Source organism: Gallus gallus, chromosome 1 (genome assembly GCF_016699485.2).
Source record: "Gallus gallus isolate bGalGal1 chromosome 1, bGalGal1.mat.broiler.GRCg7b, whole genome shotgun sequence".
Lineage (NCBI taxonomy): Eukaryota > Metazoa > Chordata > Aves > Galliformes > Phasianidae > Gallus > Gallus gallus.
The window spans coordinates 195587209-195602543 of NC_052532.1; positions in this window are offsets into that span (position 1 = coordinate 195587209).

Consider the following 15335-nt stretch of genomic DNA (forward strand, 5'->3'; position numbering starts at 1 on the left):
CAGGAAAGTAAACAGAAAAGGTTAAGAAAGAAAAATACAGTAGAGCAAATTAACATGACAATGCCATTTCTAGCTCAAGAAAACCATGCACTACAAACTACTGGGGGAATAGACACTGGAAGCATCAATATCTGCCTGGATTCTCTCCTGGTCTTGAAACACTGGATTAGAAATAACTGCTGTTGGTGTCTTAAAGGCTGAGTTAACAAAGGGCCCATGGTACCCACACTGCAAAATGAAAGACCCAGGTGCAGCACCAGCCTTTACACAGCATGCAATATGAATAACTCTAAAAATCCTACTAGGCTGAGCTGACTTTGCCTTGGAGAGATGATTTGGCTTTAAGTACTTTTTCTGGCAGAGTCTAAGAGAAGTGGGTGCTGCAAAGATATCTTTAAACCAGCCGCCTCCACCATGTCCCTCAAAAAGGTAAGTGATAGAAATGATCCCCATTATGGGTCATTTGAATGCAGTGGAAACAGCATGGATTTATTTGGGACAGGGGAATACTGAGCAGCTGATTACATGCTGAATATTTATGTCCAGCTGGGGGGATTCCCCAGAATGACTGTTTCCACCCATCTGTAATGAAGCTGGCAGCGGAGCTCATTGAGGTAGTGGTGATGATGTCTATAAATCCAGATGCTGGGACTCGCCTGGGCAGAGGACAGGGCTGAGTTTGCTTCGGCTACAGAGAAGCTTTTGACAGTGGATCAGATGCTTTTCCAGCTCTGAATTGGTGAGACTGTCTCTTGCTCACCACCTAAGCTTCTCTGGCTGGTAACAATTTGCTTTCCAGTCAAGAGAGCTGCTGGCTTTGATTGCAAAGTCAGTTCCTCCAACAGCAGATAAACTGATGAAGACAAAGGCTCTCTTTCCCTGTCACCTGCTCCCTCTCTGACACCAGTCTGAGTTGCAGGGTTTCTGTTTCCATGGGGAACATCCCCTCTGCCAACATAGTGGTGGGAAAGCACTGATGGTACCATGGTCAGTACCCAGCCACCCTTCTCCAGCTCACAGTGCATTATATGAAACACATTCCTGTAGGGTTTTCTTACAGTCCCCCTCCTCTCTGGGTTGCTGAGAGGTTTTTGATCTCAGCCCACTCCCTCCCAGTGTGGGAAAATGGGTCTCATCTCGTCTTTGCTTTAGGGGTGGGCAGATGGATTTTCTTAAACCTGATTATGGTCTTACCTGCTGTAATGATATAACAACATAACAACATGATATTGCCAATTATAATTATGGCATAACACCTTAAGAAATGTCCTGTCCAGGGACAATGAGCTCTTCCAAGAGACCCCTGTGAAGACAACAGCCAGGAACAGAGGATGCTCTTGCCTTGGAGTAGGTGAATTTGTAAGAGCATTCATGAAAGGGATTGCCCAGAGAGGTTCCAGGTCCATTCTGGGAGGCTTTCAGTCCCCAGCTGAATAAATCCCTGGGTCCTAACCCAGAGCTGATCCAGCTGTGGGCAAGAGGTTGAGTGGAGACCCCCTGAAGTCCCAATTAGCTGTGATCCCATAGGATAGCTGTGTTCCAGTGGCAAGAGCTTGCTTGTCAGGAGAGTGTACTGAGCATTGGAGCAAGCATCTCTCCTGCTGAGGTAGGTACAAGCTCACAGCAGAGCCCATCCGTCTTCTAGGGACAAAACATCAACCTACATGTGTAGCTCGGGGTTGCCATGCCCCCAAATACATAAGAATCCATGCTCATTTTACGCTCTTTGTTTTAAACTCATTAGTCACGCTGGCTAAACATGTTCCATGCCAGTGCAGATGGTTTTTCTCCACTGAAAAGGCTTTCTTCTGTAGGGTGGTTAATCTCCTCCCCCTCCAGGAGTGTGCAGGCTCAGAACCCATCCCGCACCTACCCCCCTTTAATTGCACTGATATTGGAAAGAAATGTCACTTCCATTAGGGTCAAAATGGAAATGCCGAAATCTCAGCATGAAATTTGTTTGTCCTCCAGCTGATACACATGGAAAGTGTCAGAATAGGGAATTGATGGGCTGAGCATCCCCCAGCCATGTACATTCAGAGGCAACAGCCAAACCAGCCTGGGGACACCTCTTTATGTGTAGATCGGTCCCCAAAGTGACTGCTAAATAAATGCACTTGCAAATAAATGAGTGCTGCATTTCCTATGCGTGCAGATGAGAAGGAATAAGAAATATTTACTCCCTCCGCTGTCTCAATCTTTAACCAATTTATTCCAGGAAAAATGGAGCTAGTGAGGAAAATGAAATGAGTAATAAGACAGGAATGGAGCCACCCCGCTGGGAATCCATCTGAGCAGATGGATCACCCACTGCATAAATATTTGATTGTGTTTTTGATCAAAGGCACGTAGAGTAATTCAGAAACCTGTGTTCAAGCAGGAAAGGAGAAAAGCCTTTCTTTTAGTAACAGTCTTGCCTCTCTCAATCCCAAAACAAGAAGAAGTGGGGGAAAAAGAAGAAGATGATGATGATGAAAAGCAATTATAATATAGAAATGTTCAAGGAAGAGCAAAAAAAAAAAAGTGTCAGAAAATTGCATTTTCTCATGGGTCGCCTGGGGGGCTGGAACAGTGGGCAGGAACAGTTATTAGATTGAGCACAGCTGTTCATACCCTGCCACCAAGGCTGGCTTTTAGCTTGGTTTCAGCCCCTACCATGCAAACTGATGTGTACATTGTTGTCTACAAACTCCAGCTTGTGACTGACTTGTCCTTCCTCTTCTCCCCCAAGGAAAATAATCCCTCCTGTGCACAAATCACCATGGGAGGAATCCCTGAAGTCTTCACACCCATCCAGCAGAGAGCACTGAATTCATTGTTCCCTTTTTTCGAGGCATTCCCATCAGTTGGGTAACTCAGGTAACGAGTTTGCCATCTGATGGTTTCTCAGTGTATTATTTCACAGTGCACTTAGCCTCAGTGGTTCTGAATGAGCTGATTTATTACTTTTATCTAAGTTTTGGTCCCTGTTATCTGTCATATCATTCAGCTCCTTGATAGGGGTTTTAAGAAAAAGATTGAGAAATCAGTTACAACTTGCAAAGGTCTGAATCTTGTCTGGAATGGATGAAGAGCATGCATATGTGTGCATATTGCTATGTGTTGATTATGATGTTGCTGGGGTGAGCTGGTACAAAATCAGAATTGGGAACGGAGCTGAACTTTCATACTGAAGAGTTTGCCCTCCGCTTTTATTGGACAAGACCAATAAAAATGCTAAATAAAAAGCATAAATTCTCCACGAAAGAACTTTTTTTTTTTTTTTAAGACTGAATGGAAGTATTTTACTACATTGCTCATACAACAATGACCAACAACGGAAATCAATAAGAAGTAATTTCAGCTAAAATGATGAAAATGGTACTTCCCGTAGTAGATGGACAAATGTGATATTCTGATTTAATTGAAGACTCTCTCCTCCCTTCCCTTCCCTTCCCTTCCCTTCCCTTCCCTTCCCTTCCCTTCCCTTCCCTTCCCTTCCCTTCCCTTCCCTTCCCTTCCCTTCCCTTCCCTTCCCTTCCCTTCCCTTCCCTTCCCTTCCCTTCCCTTCCCTTCCCTTCCCTTCCCTTCCCTTCCCTTCCCTTCCCTTCCCTTCCCTTCCCTTCCCTTCCCTTCCCTTCCCTTCCCTCCCCTCCCCTCCCGTGAATCGTGGGGTGTTTCTTCTTAGAGGATTAGGAAGGCTTTCTGATAATTACAGTGAAGCAAGGCTAGCAAAACAGAATTTGGTTTATTTGCTCTCATGATGATGATCACGATGAATGCTGGGGAGCCACCACCTTGCTTCATTTGTTTGCTGCTCAGTGAACAAAGTGCCCTTATTCTCAGCTCCATCTCCTAGGCAGAAGCGCCATCTGCTGCAAGATCAACTATTTTCCCTCTATGAACTCACACATTTTCTTTAAATATAAAATAATCTAGTTTGAAAAGACTGTGAAAGGTGTTTTCCATCTTCTGGAAGAAATGGGGACTCAGTAATACACAGAGCTCCTGCCCAAGCCTGGTACTTGGCCAGACAACACAGGGAGGAGAAACCTCTGCAAAATAACCCAAGCTCCCAGGGATCATAGAATCATTGAATCACTGAGGCTGGAAAAGACCCCACATATCCCCAACCCTAATCCCACCCCCCCCCTCCCTCCCCACCATGCCCACTGACCACATCCCTCAGTGTCACATCCCCAAAGCTCTGGAACACCCCCAGGGATGGTCACCCCCCCAAGTCCCCGGGCAGCTGTGCCACTGCATCACCACTCTTTCTGAGAAGAAATTTTCCCTAATATCCAACCTGAACCCCCCCCCGGCACAATTTAAGGCCATCATCTCTCATCCTATCTTTAGTTACCTACAAGTTTCCCATGTGCCTATAGCTGCCAGCCCAACCTACATGGCTGCCAACTGGGTTTGTCTGAAGCAGAGGGGCGAGAACAGTCAAAATGAGTTTTGGAAAGGGGAGAGTGCCTCCTGTTAGCCTGAAATTACTCAAATGTAGTTGAGGAGGTTCTGATCAAGGCTCATAGGATATACTGACTCAAGCTCTCCGACATCTCTTAGCATTGGTTTGATGCAGCCCTGTCTGACATGCACTGACTCTGCCTGCTCTCAGCTCCTCAGGTCCAGATCCTGCAGCTTGAAACTGAAGATGGGGCTGTGATGTGGTGGATACCCCACCCCTGCAGACACCCAAGGTCAGGCTGGATGGGGCTGTGAGCACCTGATGGAGCTGTGGGCATCCCATTCATTACAGGGAGTGGCACCAGATGGCCTTTAAAGGGTCCCTTCCAACTCAAATCATTCTTTGATTCTATGATGCCTTCTTGCAGAAGACATTATCTGTCTCAAAATGACCGTGAATGCTTAATTGCGAAATAACAACTATGTATTTTATTTCAAGTCAAAATCTACATGATTGGGAATTGCCTGCCTGGCGTGAGGTGAATGAGCAGCTCAAAGCCCCCTCCCATCTTAGTGATATGCATTCCCAGGGCAGCTGCAGGATCACACCAACCCCTATGGATGTGCCATACAAATCCCAAAGAGGCACCAGGGTGTAACCTCATGGGTTTGTTTTTTTTCAGCCAGGTTTTTGTTTTCTCCTGGATTATGAGTTTTCTGGGGCAGGAACCCCAGATGTGTGACAAGGATTGGAGTGTTATGTGATCACCAATCACATCTGGCCAGTGATGGATCCCTTGGTCATGACGCAGCATGATGATACAGAAAAAAGCCACCATGAAACCACCATAGGTGTTTCCATAGTCACTGATGAACCAAATGATACAGTTAAACGCCCTACCACTTTTTTTGATGTATTTCTTTCGATGCTTCAATTAAATTTGATCTCTTCTAAGGATATTTTGCTAAAACGAAAATCTCCAGAGGTTGCTTTAGAAAGCAAGGCCAACACCTCGCCTTGCAGTCTTGCTCCTCGCCAGTGGGTGTCACTTCAAAACCACCGTCCCTGGACTGCCAGGATGGGGGGGCTTCCTCAGCCTGGAAAGGGTGTCGTTCCCACATCCACCCTTACAATTGCAAGTAATCTTTCTAACCCCGAGGCTTTGGGAAGTATTGACCCATCGTCTTTTTTGAGGCTCACAGTGTTGAGTGGGAGGGGCTGCTGGGGCAAAGGGTGCGTTGGGGGTTTTTTTATCTCAGCAGAGGTGGGATTTTTAGACAAATCTTGATCTGGAGCAGATTTTACAGAAGGAGCAAGGTAATGGAGGCTGTTTTAGCCCAAATTACCAGGTGCTGGAATTCTGTTCATGAACATTCATCCCCCTCTGTGGATGCACAATGTCGCCCAGGCTGAGCTCTCAGCATTTTGAGACCCCAAGCAAACACATATCCCAGCTTGCAGCAGGCATGATGGTAATGAGAGCAATGGAAAGAAAGGAATCCAATTTTGGCTAAGACCACACACTGGTGGTGGGTCCAGGTCTTTCCCCAAGGCCATTTCAAGTCCGTCTCTAGACACCAGCATCTAAATGTGCATGGAGAAGCAGGATGGCTCATAGAATCACAGAACTGAGTAGGAAGGGACCTTTAAAGGTCATCTAGTCCAACTCCCCTGTGATGAATAGATTCTTTGGAGAAACACTGTGGCTCAGCATCCTGCTTCACCATCCAGCTCATCTTGGTCAAATCCCTCTGTCTCACTGTAGGCAGGTCCCCAAATGCAAAACAGGGATTGCCATCTTGAAAGGAGAAGCCCATCTATTGCTCAGTAGAGCCCTTTTCCAGCAAAAACCTCAGGGAGAGAGGTTTTATGATTGTAAGCCCCCAAAGGGTTGAGATGGCATGAGTTGAAGCAGGGAGGCATCTCAGGACATTGCCTCCACTTCCCAATTTGTTTTCATCTCCATCCCATTGTTCTCTTGTTGGGAAATGAGTCTCAAATAACATCCCACTGCTTCTTGCCGTGAAATGGCTGAACCAATGCCATCAGTGAGTTAAGCACTGTGTTAAGCCACTGCGTCCAGGTTTGAAATGAAAACAAAGCCAAACAAGCCAGGCATGAGGTTGTGTATCTGTTGGGTTGCTGTCTGGAAGGACCAGAAGGTTGGAAACCTCCAAACACAAAGGCAATTCCTCCTCTTGGAAGAAATGGGTTGGGATCAGGACACAAACCTAATCACTCATCAAACACAAGGCCAGCCCTGAACAGACCATGATCCCTCTCGAAAGCAGTCTCAGTGCATCAGATCTGTGATAGGGGCTTTGCACTGAACACTTTGACCCTCTGTCCACAGCAGATTGTGGCTCCCCCAGCACTAAGCAGAGAGGATGCTCTGAGCACATCTTCCTAGAGGCAGTGGTCAGAAGCAGGAAGTTGAATGCACGTGATGGTACACAACCATCTCTTCAAGTTTTATTAGCAAAGCACTTTGCATTTGCACCCTCTGCTTACGAAAAGGGAGAGCCAGCAGATCCCAACCTGCCCACATGGGTACGTGACTTGCTCCAGGTGGCCCCAGCCCAACCTCAACTCTTTCCTGACCACAGCATTTCCATGCAGGAGTTTGGAGGATGCACCACTCCTATCATCAGGTTGTACTTTGAGGTTGTCACAGGGGAGATGTCGTTTGCACAGTGCTGATGTTTTGGCTTTGGGGGAATAGCACACACAGCATCAATGTGAAATAACTCTGAGCACAGTCTCCTCTTCAAACTCAAACTTTCAAATGAATCTAAAACCTCACAAAGCAAACCAGCCTATACTGGCTGATTGGAGGCACTAATTCTCCTTTCTGCCCCCAGCAAGAATGGAATGATGGGGTCTTTCAATGAGGTCTTTGAATCTCACTGACAGAAATTTGCTCACTTTCCCTATTTGCTTTTACTGCTTCCTCCTGACCATCACCTACAAACTGACACTCATCCACCAGCAAACTGGTGGGGCTTTTTGCACGTCCTCTAACACCTTATGTTATATAGGTTTTCAAGAAAAAGGTAGATGTAGCACTTAGGGTCATGTTTTTGTGGGCAAGGTGGTGATGGGTCAGTGGTTGGGCTTGATAATCTTAGTGGTCTTTTTCAATCTTAATGATTCTGTGATAGCAGAACATCAGCCCAACAACATCTAGGAGCCTTATCCCCATGGATCTCCTTGCAGTGCTATTTCTCCTTCTTACTCTGTAAGATCAATTGGCAACTCTGATCTCCTGGATTTTTTAATGATAATTTATAGAGATGTTGGCACGATGGAAGGGCTGAGTGCTTTGTCCCTGTGCCTGTTTCCCACCCTTACAATGGGACCTTTTTGACTGGCCTACTGTGAATATGCTCTGATCAGGCACTAAACCCTGCTGCTGGGTTGGGTGGAAAGCAGATCCTTGTTATTTCACAGGGGAAGATGCAATTAGGATTTCTTTTGGTTGAGGGAACAAGCTTTGTAATGTCACTGATGAAGATGTTAAAGAGCACTGGTCCCAGTACTGATCCCTGAGGGACTCCAATCATCACTGATCTCCATCCGGACACTGAGCCATTGACCACTGCTCTCTGGGTACGATCTCACAAGCAGTTCCTTGTCCATTGAACAGCCCACCCTTCAGATCAATAGCCTTTCAATTTGGAGAGAAGGAATTGTCAAATATCGTAGGCTTAGCACCCAAGGCCCCTTCCAGTAAATTGGATGCCCTACCAGGTTGTGGTTGAGCTTGCAAGGAAAGCAAATATTGGTCTTTTGCACAAAAGAAATGACTCCTGGAGCAGCCCTAAGACTATAGCTGAGCATTTTCAATGCCTTTTCATCCCAAGACCCCCAGGGGACAAGTTGTGCTGTTCCAGCCCATTCTGCTCTCCCCAGCCCCAGGAGCCAACCTCCCCAGCATTGCCCTAACACCTTCCAAGCAGCGAGGAAGGAAAGGAGCTCCTTTAGCCATGTTATTTCACTGTCATGCAGCAAACACGCCTGCATTAGCCCTTTCCATCAGTCATCCCTCAATTACACCTCGACTGATTGACTCCTCTCTCCTCTCCCCTTTCAAAAGCACAGCATTAATGGGTGAGAGGCCGACTGCACTTCACGTTAATTCAGTCGGCCAGACCAGGGAGTAAAAGGAACATTTTCCTGAGCTGGATTTACTCCCCCACGAGACCCCTCTCCCCCGTCCTCCCCTCCCCTTGCCATCTGCTCATGACAAAGTGCTCTTGGCTCTCCTCCTGGCCACCAGCATCCATCCATCTCCATCAGCACAGCGAGCTGTGCCGAGCGTGCTGCATAATAACACCTCTGCTTCCTAATTAGCACCACGTATGCTGATTTCCCAGCCACAAAAAAATCGGTTAAAAAGGCTGGAGAGCAGGGAGTGGGAAGATACCTTCTCCTCAAATATCCATTTGTTCCAATTATGAATTATGCAGAGCTGGGTGACAATGAGAGGAAAAATATTTGGAGCTTATTTTTGTTATTTCACCTCCCTGAGCGCATACAGGGGTTTTGCATACAAGACATGCAGAGATGATCTATCTGCTTCCCTTGCTGTAAGGGTGTTCTTGGATCCAGAGAAGAAATTCCCTGAAATTTTTACAGTCCTTTTACTATACCTCCTTCTTTCTTCTGGGTCTCAATTATTTTAAAGAAAAGAAGCCTACAAATCATATTTTTTTTTCTTTTTCTCTCTTTTCTTCTGAGGGAAAAAAAAAAAAAGAACAACCATGAGAATAATTAAATTTCTTAAACAACAAATTATTCAACTCTTTCCTAATAATCTAATTCCTTTCACAAAATGCTTTACATCTTGTAAATAGGGATAGTTATTTGTGACTACTACTGAGGTGTCACAGTGCATCTTGCCCTCAAGATAAAGCTGTAGTTTCATGGATGACATGGATGTCCTCCCTTCCCTTCCCTTCCCTTCCCTTCCCTTCCCTTCCCTTCCCTTCCCTTCCCTTCCCTTCCCTTCCCTTCCCTTCCCTTCCCTTCCCTTCCCTTCCCTTCCCTTCCCTTCCCTTCCCTTCCCTTCCCTTCCCTTCCCTTCCCTTCCCTTCCCTTCCCTTCCCTTCCCTTCCCTTCCCTTCCCTTCCCTTCCCTTCCCTTCCCTTCCCTTCCCTTCCCTTCCCTTCCCTTCCCTTCCCTTCCCTTCCCTTCCCTTCCCTTCCCTTCCCATCCATTTGTTCTCTTGCTGTCCAGACTATCACCTATTCCATGGTGCATGTGATTTATTAATTTTGATCCCCCCATCTCTAGGTCTGTTCTTTCTCTCTAGTTATTTCCTTCAATCTTCTTTCCTTCTCTTGTGTATATATAATTTGTGGTGTGTTAACTATGGGTTGAGAGAGAAGATCACAGCAGGGCTGATGAATGGGAGATGAGCCGCATGTGGAGGACCGTATTTGTCCTAGTTGTGGCTGAGAACATCAGCATGGCCTAGGGAAATTAGAGGCATGTTTTGGGAATGGCAGGATGGCATGGAATGATGAAAAGGCTCTTTTCCCACTGCCGCTGAGTCAGAGGGACCCGAAAGCTGCTGTTTTCCCCACTGCATACCAACTCTGACATGCATTAGAAATTATTATGCCAAGAAACACAACATGCTGGGGGATGTCTTAGTAGTGTAAAACAAAGGAACAACAAAAACCCACCTCCCTGCAAAGGCAAATAACCCTGCAGAGAAGGCTGGGCAGGGTCTTCAGTGCATGGGCTGGGAGGAGTTATTTTTAAGGCTTTTCTCCATGATGAATATAGAAATAAAGTGCATTATGGAAGACTTCAACATGGAAGCGAAACCCAGGGCCAGCTCACGGAGCTGGTAAAAAGCCATCAGGAGAGTTAATGAAATTAAAGTTAATATTCTTTTCTAACACAAAAAGCTTTGTGCTCAAAGCAGCATGAACAGAGGGTGAAGATAAATTGCTGATCGGTAGCTGATGACTGTTCAGGGACACGGGAGATTGAATTGCTTACGTTTAATTTGGGTAGATAGGGCAGCCACAGCTGGCATCAGTCTGCGTTGGGGCTTCACCTGCGTGTGTCTGTACCTGCAGTCAGTGCTGATGCAGGGCTGACTTCCTGAGAAATATCATGATTTAAGTTAACGGCATGAGAGGCTTTCTCTTTGGCTCCCTGTGCTCCCATTCAGATGTAGCTGGTATGCTGCAACAGCCATGAATTGCAGCTTGGTTTTGCAGCCAACTGTGGGGTTAGGATAGGAAAACATCTGTCCTGTCCCCATCTGACGCTTCTGTCCCTCCAGCCTCTGACAGATGCTCTGATTTACAGATTCTCTCACTGCTGCAGACAAGACCCAATCCCATCCAGGAGGGCTGTGATAAAGAAGGACAATTAGGCAGTTGTGCCAGCACAAATGAACAAATACTTGAGCAGCTGAGACAATCCGAACAGATTTGTATTGGGGAATGGAGCTGCAAAAGGCCATATGGTCCACAATAAAAACAGTGAGCTCGTGTGAATATCCACTCTGAGTGGGCATGGATTCTCATGGCTGTGTTTGTAAAGAGAAAAATCTTGCAAATATAGCCCCTATGGGGAGGTGCACGATCCAGCTCTGCCCTGCTTTTCTAACTGATGGGTACCGTAGGACATGCACTGGTGTTTCCTTTTCATCTTCTATATGAGTGCTTGCAAGATGGTAAATGCACAAGCTGGACACCAACAGCTCACACCAACTTGGGCTTTCCCAGAGGACCAAGCTTGCTTTGGGGTATCCTGCAGTCATTTCCTTTATAATAAATACACTCAGTCTAAAAAGATTTGGGTACAGATTGTTGGTTTTCACTGAGATGCTCTCTGCCTTCTGTTGCCATGTCAGGGGAAGCGGTCCACAGACTGGATTTGATTTTTCTTCAAAGGAGAAGGAAAATCCTGACTGCAAAAGCAAGGCATCATTACAGCTGCAAATGGTCAGCTTGCAAAGGGCCTCGAGAGGATGTCAGCTGTGTTTAACAGCCTTTGGATGTGATTTACGGCTCTGTTCTGATGCATCATCAAGGAAATGAGCAGATCTGACCAGAAGTGGCTCAGGTGGTATTCAGTGCAGGCCATGCAGTACTGAGCCAGCATTGACCTGGAGTTCATGGACTGCTAATGAGCTTTAAAACCACAAAAATGGGTTTCGTGAAGCAGAAACCCAATGCACATGCACTAATATAGCCTCATTTTGAGAGTCTGTAGGCATCATCAAGAGCTGTTTCTGAGTACCATCAGTACCTGCAAGCTGATGTGGAATGATGGTTATCATAAAAATAATTATCTTTATTATTATAATAATCTTTGAGGTTAATTTGATTTCTTAGGGCTTTTGTTTGTTTGGTTGGTTGGTTCTGTAGTCATCACTTGAAAACTATGCTTTTCGACAGCAATAAATTTCTTTCTGGCAAAGGAGAACATTCTGCTTATTCCTACATACCTGATTTTTTTTTACTGTTTTCCTGATTGCCAAACAGCAGGTACAAAGTGTAGTGCACTTTCAGATTGCTCTGCTCTCACATATCTTCAGGGTGAAGAGCCTTTTGCCATCCAGCCCAAGTGTTGGGGACAGCAAACAGAGAATCACTGAATATCCCAAGTTGGAAGGGACCCACAAGGATCACTGGATCCAACTCCATGAGTTAAGAAAAGGATCAGCAGGGAAACCTCTTCAGGTTTCCCTCTGCCCAACAATCCAGCCTGTCCAGGCCTTGATGAATGGCAGCACGGCTTTCAGGTGTGTCAGCCAATCCTCCCAGCTTTGTGTCATCAACAAACTTGCTGAAGGTGGATTCCATCCCTTCATCCAGGTTGTTGATGTTGAACAAGACCAAACTCAGCACCAACCACTGGGGAACACTGCTAGTTACATGCCTTCAACCTGAGTCTTCCAACCAGTCAACCTGAGTGGTTGGAGCTGTAGGACAGCATCTTCCAAAATGGGTCATCCACTCAAGTTGAAATCCTCACACCAAAAATAAAGACTAAAGCTCCTGGGAAACTCAGCTAAGGATTTAAATGCAATAAATAGCATCTCTGAAGAACAATGGGCAGTTCTTACTGCACTGAGGCTCAGTAGGTGCATGAAAATACCAGGGGGTCAGGAAGGACTGGACTTTGATGTTTGCACATCCCAATGTTTCCATTCGAGCTTCTCTTCAAGCAAAGGAGGAGAATAAAAAATCTCTGCTGCAGAGAGCTTTACTGATGTACACATGCAATAACCATAACTTGGGCTTGACTTTCTTATAGGCTCCAAGTAATTTCCCTCTACTATCAGGAAGATGTATGGCCTTCCTTGAAGTAGCAGCAGCACCATATAAATCAAGGTTTTAATTGAGTTGAAGGCTAACATTGCTAGCATTTCGGATTTGATTTTTCTGCTGGGCTGGAGTCAGACTGAAAACAGCAATGTAGGAAAGAAAAGAACAAACATGAACACAAAACCAGGCAGGTCTCAGACCATAAATATTTGTTACTGAATCACTGCAACAATAAGGAAATGAGGCACAGACCTAATGCCCTAGGAACCTGTCTACCCAGAACATATTCTGTGCAGAATTCTTATGGACCAAATCCTTGACTTAAAGGTTCTGCTTATTCCTAACAATTTCAAATGTCTTCCTACAGCTGGTTCATAGAGGAGGCATGTAAGATAGGCAGGGACTCTGGGATGACCTCAAACCCTTGCCCCATGCACTTGCTATGAGCACAAAGGCCTTTGGGCATACATGTGGTTCTGTCCTTGGAGCAACCCTTGCTGTGATTCTTATCCAGCCTCAAACATCAACAGAAGAGAGCCTTCCCTTGAGCTGGTCAGCCCAGACCTGACAAACCTATTATTCAGGGTGCCAGGACCCTGCCACCCTCTGAGCCTTGTAACTTCACCCCAACATGTTCCTCACCCTATAGATGTCATACTGAATGGAACAGATTGCCCAGGGATGTGTTGGATACCCCATACATGCAGACACCCAAGGCCAAGGGATGGGGCTCTGATCACTGATAGCTGTGGGTGTTCCTGTTCATTGCAGGCAGTGGGACCAGATGGCCTTTCAGGCCTCCTTCCAGCTCAAACCATTCTGTGGCTCTATGAATGTCTGCACAGGAGCTGAGGCACTGGGTAATATCATAGAAACATGGAATCACAGAATCATAGAATGGCCTGGGTTGAAAAGGACCACAATGCTCATCTACTTTCAACCCCCTGCTATGTGCAGTGATGCCAACCACCAGACCAGGCAACTCTATGTGCAAACATCCATGCTTTGAGCATGCAGTCAGTTTGCAAGCACTGAAGACTCATGCAAAATGGGGCCGGAGAGTTGAACACATTCATTTGTGAAGTCAAGCTCAAGATTTGTCTGGAAGGGATGAGTGATGGATGACTCTGCAGGAGGTTAATAAATCTAATAAATGAATAGAGAGGTGATCTAATACCTCCTATTTCATTTTGTAAGTACTGTGATCTTAGAGGATATTTAATAGCTTTGAATAATAAACAACAGCTCTCCAAATGGAAAAAAAAAATGTATCATGCAAAATAGAAATGCACCCATTGAAATTCTTCACTGAGGGAAAAAGAGAGAAAATCAGCTCACTGTGTTTTTTCTGTATGAACAAAAGGGTGTGGTTTAGTGGCCATGGTGGTGATGGGACGGTGGTTTTACTTGATGCTTTTATTGGTCTTTTCCGACCTTAATGATTCCATCGTTCTGTAACAGCCACATTTAACCAAACAGGGACTTTTCTCAGTGTGACATCACCACGACCACATGGGCCAGATGAGACTTCTTTGGGTCAGATTCTCAGCTGCATCTGCAGCTCTTTGATGGGGTGCAAAAGGGAGAAGGCTGCGTGGTGGGCTGTGCTGTCCCCCAGAACGCCCCCAAAGGACACATTCAGCAGCCAGATGGGAAATGCAGGAGAGGGAAGAGTTAACAGCCAGGCACTTTCAGCAGTAAATCATCTGCCTGCTGTGCATCAGCAAAACCTCATCTCCATTCATCACAGCTCAGGAAGCAAAGAGCTCTCGTCTGGCTGGCTCTGCCAACAGCCAAGGGCTGAGCAGCTTGTTCTGCTCCACAGACAAGCCGGGCTGTCTCTCATGTTCTTTCCATGCTTTAATTTTGATTGATAATTGCACAGGGCCATCTCCTTCTCGCAGAGGTGTCATTTGAAGACCTTGTTTCCTTAAGCAAGGCTGGATGGGAATGGCCAAACTCCATGAAAGGCTCGCAGCAACGCTGGGGTATGGGACCTCCCAGCACCTCTAGCCTGACCTGAACCAAGGATGCTTTGGCTCCAGCATCCCATCATCTGCTCCGTCATCACGGAGCCAGGCATTGGGCTCTGTGATCTTTATGGGTCCTTTCCAACTAGGGATATTCTATAATTCTACAATCCTCATCAAATAATTACTTACTGGCCCCATCAGATACCTCCATACTGTCTCTTCTGATGGCCAACAAGCTCCAAGGCCAATTCAGACAAAAAGTCTACCTACAGATACGTGAGGAAGGGCTGGTTTGGCTTATTCCCACTCTGCTTACACAGGACCGCATATCACTTAGGGAATTTTTGTCAATATTAGTGGTCAGAGAAACATTTCCTCCTGATGCTGATGTATTTGAATCACATAAAGTACTGAGTGACACTTTTTTGGCCCAGGAGTTTATTTACAGGGAAACAAATGCAATTCTAAGGATTATTCAGAACCGGATCAAAGACTGCAGGAGATCATTTCAGCCAAGCAGGAGGAGTGGTCTCCGGTTGGTTGGCTTTTTAGAAAGCAGTAAACATTTTGTTTTGACACTCTCAAAGTGAACCACACTGCACAGAAGAAGTGATAATAATTTAATGACATCTCCCGATCACATTTTGTTAAGCATAGATCCCAACAAGGAGA